We start from the raw sequence: 6,832 nt of genomic DNA, 5'->3' as shown, positions 1-6,832 counted from the left end.
TGTCTATTTTTATCTTCCAATCAATGAACAGGAATTGAATATAACTTAGAGTGTAGAATTCTTTGATGTGAGGAAGCTACCCAGCTGACTTACAGAAGGTGGGTGGTTCTCTCAAGATGCCCATTCTTGCTGAAATAATAGCTGGAGGGGCACCAAAGGTCTTCTTCCACCAAGTCACCCTATGACCTATAACTGTGCATATTATCAGCAACAACAAAAACACGTGACCGTAAGTTTATTTTGTAATGGAGGATTCGAATCTTCATGTTAACTAAACAATAAAAGACGCAGGCAGGTTAAACTATCAGCATGAATATCAATATCAGGAAATTCTTGACGCGATGTTAATGTGTACGTTTAAAAGATGAAATCACGTCCGTCCGATTGTAGTCCTATTTAACAAGCAAATAATAGAAGAAGTTTAAGGCGAAAAGGTTTTTATTCCAGGGTTTGTTTCTAGTCCAGTCAATATCTGTGTCATTCGTCAATATATTAGAATATTACATTATTCTTTGCTTATTTTTCTTAGTTAAAAGGAAAACAATCAGACGGACATGATTGCACTTTTAAACGTATAGAAGAGTTTTGTTAATGTTGATATACATGCGTTGAAAACTTTCATCGTTCAGTTAACATGGCCTTCAAAATCTAAGTAGTTCAATACGGAATATATTGTATCCAAATCGGAAATATATTTGACGGTCACGGCCAAAATGAACATTCAGACTTTAGAAGAATTACAGACTACCAATGTATAAATCAGTAAAGACAAATGATAACGAGTTACTTCCCTTTACTTTGATATACACCGAGATAATTGGAACAAAAATAAGATGTGTGCCCTATCAGTGCAATAACTGCAGTAATGATTCTTGGAATAAGTGGTTTCAACCGTTGTTTAGTTATATTGATGTTACTTCATAAATTTAGCGTGTTGATATATAAGATTGCAAATTCAATTATTTTGCCCAGCAGTCTAAAATGTAAATGAAAACCAAAAGGGACAAAAATGTGGATAGATCTAATTTTCATATGACTATTTCTGTTTTACTTTGCCAGATAAGTCGTCGGTCCCACCTGCTTTCTGCAATTCAGCTTGATAATGTGTAGAAATCTAGCCCCATAAAAGCTTGAACTATTAGTGATTATAGGCTACTAATTCGAATATGTTTTCTTGTCTGAATTACAGACGCTAAGCCAAGGGTGTTATTTGTATATGTGTATTTTACAAAGTACTGGATCTGAAAAAGACCCAATAACTTGATGATGTGTTCACTACATATTCAACACACATTATAAATTTAGGTCCACAATAAATGCAAATGTATTTTATTATGTAAACAACTCTACATGTATATATGATTTTTGTATGACTGCTATACATTTCATAAAACAAACGCGATATTCAAATACCGATTGTTAAATTTGTTGAATTCTTCATTAGCAGACGATATTTTTCCAATGGGATTTTAGGTCAATACAAACACATTACAAAAGCGTAACTCAAAAACAAATATCCGTATAATTATACACAATAACAAAGACATACCATACCTTTTGCCAAACTGGTTAACAATATCAGACAATGAAACTTATATAGTATTGAATTTGTAATTCATACAAATTAGTGTCAATATGTTTAAATTTCAATCGATTTCTTTTTTGAAACTAAGAATTCATAGGTTTTATTGGATTTCAAAAGACAATTAATGATAATTTACAAATTATTTTTTCCTTCTGGAATATAAACACTAGTATGTATTTTGTTTTTACATTCAAAATATTATAGTTTGAAGTTTACACATGGATCTGCATAAAATAAGCTCGTTCGATGTGCTAATGTAATTGCGAATAATGGGAAATTGTTTGGGTTACCCACCCTATATAGAATCACAACGCCGAGAAAAGGTTTTAGCAAGACAAACTCGCACCGCGAACAATTTACAGGGTTCTCGGACTGTTGTGCTGCCATATAACAGCTTCAGCATGAACACACGGACGCCATCAGAGGTACGTAAAATAATAGCAATATTTTTTTATTATTATTCATTATGCATTATTCCTTAGTATCATGTGGAAGTTATGAAATATATTGAATTATACCATGCAATTTTTAGATACATGTCTAATCATTATCATTATCAATTATTATGATAACGACATAGATCAATTTGATACATGAAGCCGTGACTATATTTTCTTACCTCACGGGGTCACTACGGTAAAAGCCGAGGTGAACCTCATTAACAAAATTGATCATGATAGTGATGATAAAAATATGATATTAATAAATAATTATAATGAAAATAGACGATAATAATAATGAATAATATTATATTACTGACAATAATGATAACTATTATCATTATTATTATCATAATGATTATTATTAGTATGTTGTTATTGTATATTATATAATAACAAGTCGAACTTCAAAATCGAAACACGTTTTTAATGTAAGAGATACTTTTGTTATATCTTTTTGGTACATGTATATATTTACACCATGCTAAAGTAATTTATCAAATGCTCAAATCAATATGTAACGTGATCTAAATTAATCAATTATTCATTTTGTAGTATATTGGAATCCTTCCTATAACTTTAGCTTCAAATTAAAGCTAGCATAAGGCGCAAACTTCAGGTGTGGAACAAGCTCACTTGTAATTATTTTTAAACATGAATGTGTTGACACATTACAAATATATTAGTGTATATTTTGTAAAAAAGTGTAGCTGGTGATAAATGCTATTGCGTTTTTGTAATATTGATGAAGTGGAGTTCTATTAAGCAGAGAAACAAATTGTTTACATAATAGTTATAAACTTTATCGAAGCATATACACTAATTAATCAGTGGTCTAAACCTATCTATTGTAAAATCTTTTGACATGTTTTAAAATGATTCATTAAAACGTATTGTTCAACAAAAACTATAGTCGAAACAATAGTAGAGGCTTCATCGATTTGCCGTCGTATCACAAAAGGAAGTGAATATGAAAATTGTGTTGTTTATAATCATACCTTGTCCAATAAAATAAAAGTCTGTATAAACAAATTAAAAAACCGGCCAACCTTTATTACTGCGCGGAAATATTGAAAAAAAGAACAATCGTAAATTTAATTAGTAGATAACTTTAAGCAAATTAAGGACTATAAAATCATGAACAATATATACAGACAAACGCGTGATAAAGTGATAAAGGTTGCTACTATAAAAACCTGCTTAAAAAAAGCCGCTAATTTTTTCTTCGGTATAACCAAAATGTATATGTACATGTATTGAGAGACCACTGTCAACAAAAAACCAACCTTTTTCTTTTTCCTAAGGGGTGGTTACTGCAGGCTGGTTTTCTCTGATAGCACACCTTTCCATTAGAAGACAAATCACAGATTATAATATTTCCTAAAAATCGTCTACCTTTCCAATAACCGATATTGAAGCATATAAAGGCAACGTATTATATATCATCATATTTCCTAAAAAGTGTACAAAAGATAGTAAACCATAGATTATTATGTTTCCTTTTAGTCCACAGGGAAAAGTTTTTCTTTATACAATATTTATTACCTTTATAAATAAATGATAGTTTTTACTTCATGCTATGCATGTTGTGTTGTCTACTGTGCACGAAAAAGTTAACACTCACTATAGCTGATATTGTGTTACTTTATGCTTTCTATTCTGTATGAAATATGAGCTAAGGCCTATTCCATACAAGTAATTGCATACTTTCAATCTAGTACGTTCGAGTGGGAAATAACAATAGCAAAATAGAAAAAAAGCAAAAAAGCTGACATGTTGAAATTTAAAGTTTAAAAAACTGACCCATACGGTATATTTTTTTTTTATTTAAGGCACGCCAATTGAACATGAAATTTTATATCAAAAGTCACTTCTATATGAAAGAAATATTACATTTATGTTTCTTTTTTGTAGAAAGCATGACATTTGTCATTTTATCTTTTTACTAAAAGGTTTTGGCCAATTTCACTTTTTTTATTTATTTTGAAGCCTTGCTTAAAATCTGAATTTGTAGACAGTGTACGTCCCTTAAACACGACTTTATTAAATTTTGTTATTACTAAATCGGTATCAGTACCCCGTAGTTATCAGACCAAAATGGTAATATCTATTTTATATCTAAAGTCGAATACTGAAGTAAAGCTCGCACACTTATTTTACCAAATTGACATAATTATATTCCAAATCTTCAAAAACAGTCAACGGGAATGTAAAATACGTTTCAAAATCGTATATTGTTGAAGAAATAATATGAGCCGTGCCATGGGAAAACCAACATAGTGGGTGTGCGACCAGCATGGATCCAGATCAGCCTGCGCATCCGCGCAGTCTGGTCAGGATCCATGCTGTTCGCTAACAGTTTCTCCAATTCCAATAGGCTTTAAAAGCGAACAGTATGGAGCCTGACCAGACTGCGCGGATGCGCAGGCTGGTCTGGATCCATGCTGGTCGCACACCCACTATGTTGGTTTTCCCATGGCGCGGCTCATTTATCTCATCCAGTGATTTGTCGTTGAATAAAATCATTGTTTGGAGTTCAGATGCGAAGGAATTATATCACGAGGGCGCAGCAACAAGTAATTCTTTTAAAACGCATTGAGTGTTTTGCTTCAGTCTGAAAAGCTGTAAAAATATCTTTAACATATTTTAGGTTGCCATTTTGGCTTTAATTTATCTTTCCTTTGTCAGTTTAACATTCAGTCAGAATTATCAGAATATTTCTGCTCTATGCATTCTTTTGCAATATTTTGTGTCAATTTTGGTAAATTAAAGTGAATCTCCGTTTTATTTGTTTTTATGCTAATGAATGTACACATCTAAAGGTGTTTTATAACAGTTCATAATAATATGATAAATGCATGTCAATGGTGAAACCGTTAATTTGGCACACTGGATTGTTCGATGAAATGTTACACACTCATAATGAATGTGAAATTTGTGTTTCTTAGTAATACAAGTAGCCCCCATGGCACTAGTTTTGCATATATATTTGTTAATTTAAATACAGATCTTTTAAAGGTATGTAAAATTGGTTGATTTATCTTTTGCAACTGCCCACTTTAATTTTTAAAGCGACTCGTTCTCACTTTACACTTTTCTTCTCTAAAGGTGTTGTGAAAGTGACGAGTCCATTGGTACAAACTATTGTTTATATCTAAATTGATGACCAAAACATTATGCAGAAGGAATTAAGCCGAATATACCGAACATAGGTAATTAACATAATTTCATGACATTCTCGTTGTTGTTAAGATTTAAAATATATAAACACGCATGACATTTATAAAGGTTATTTTCTTAAAATTTTTAGGAGACTGAGGTGAAAAGATTTCCGGACACATCATTTCGCAAAAAACGTCACAAGTTGAAATTGAACCATAAAACTCAGCAGTAAAAATACTTCCAGGCCTCGAGCTTTCAAAGTGCAAAACAGGTACGTACATTCGGTATATATGGTAAAACCAAATTCAATATATTTCAAGAGACATGCTTATAACACGCCAATAATACTTGAATTTGTAAATTTATGGAACGGCATGTTTCAAAAGTGCATCTGTGTAATAAAAAACTTTTTAACGCGTGCAGTGAAACAACAAACAAATGTACTTGCACAGTCTCAAACGTTCATTTATTCTCATGCACCAATGAAAATGCAGTATAAATCTATGCAACAATATTTGCGGTGTCTCAAGCTTCAAACACACAACTATGGTCATGCATCTGTAAGACTCCATAAGCCCATGCAATTATACTTGCCGCTCCTCAATCGTACCTCTATGTTCATGCATCTATATCAATTCAATAATTGTTCGTGTAATGATACCCTCAGGGCTTCATGCTTCCACCGTGCAACTAAATACACCATAAAATCTTGCAATGATACCCACAGGACCTCAAGCTATGTTTATGCATATATATCAATTCACTACTAGTCCGTGTGATGATACTGGCAGGGCTCCGTGCTCCCAACTTTGCAGCTATGTATTTGTATTTATAATAATAAACTATAAGCGCATATCTATGCTTTTTATTTGTAACAATACACTTTGCATTCATGTTATATTTCCAGGGCCCCCATCGTCTAAAGGGAACACAAGTATATGAATTTGTAAACCATGCAATAATACTTTCAGGGCCTCAAGCTCCATGCGTTTATTTGTAACAGTACATTATATCTCTAGCTTCAAAAAGTGCAAATAAATGCTTGCACTTCGAACATGCATTAAGAAATAATATTCTTTAGGATTCAAAGCTAATGCGTTCTGACTTTCACAATTGTTCTATTATATGCAAGAACACGATCTTGGCCTTAAAGTTAAGGTTTAAAACAAGTTATGTAAAACAACATCATACAAAAGGGGCCAGTAAAAACGTACCAACGCACTAATTGATTGAGCCATTTTGACTTTAAAAATACCTTATTGTTTAATTTTTATTTTTTTGCAATTTACTTGATAAATAATGAAAGAAATGTGTTTTCTTGGGGCCACCTGCCAGTAAATAAAGGGTTTTACTTTTTCAAAAACCTTTATTAAAGTAGGTTCAAACGCAATTTAAATGTCTTGTTTGTGTATCCCAAAAAAATTTTTAAATAAAAATACAATAATCATAGTTAAATCGCAGAACAAAAAAAGGCTTTGTTTTAATTGCATTATACGGCAAAAAAATACCTGGTACTTTTATTTAAAAGACATTTAAAAATGGGTGGTTGCAAAGTTTATAGTTAATTTTTCTTGCATTAAATTTTTGCTTTTTTAAAAGGAGTTATTTCTTTGATAGATAAACCTTCCCTGGCTGGTCGTTTTGT

The sequence above is a fragment of the Mercenaria mercenaria genome, chromosome 5, assembly GCF_021730395.1.
Source record: "Mercenaria mercenaria strain notata chromosome 5, MADL_Memer_1, whole genome shotgun sequence".
In the NCBI taxonomy this organism is placed as follows: Eukaryota; Metazoa; Mollusca; class Bivalvia; order Venerida; family Veneridae; genus Mercenaria; species Mercenaria mercenaria.
This window is presented reverse-complemented; position numbering follows the sequence as displayed.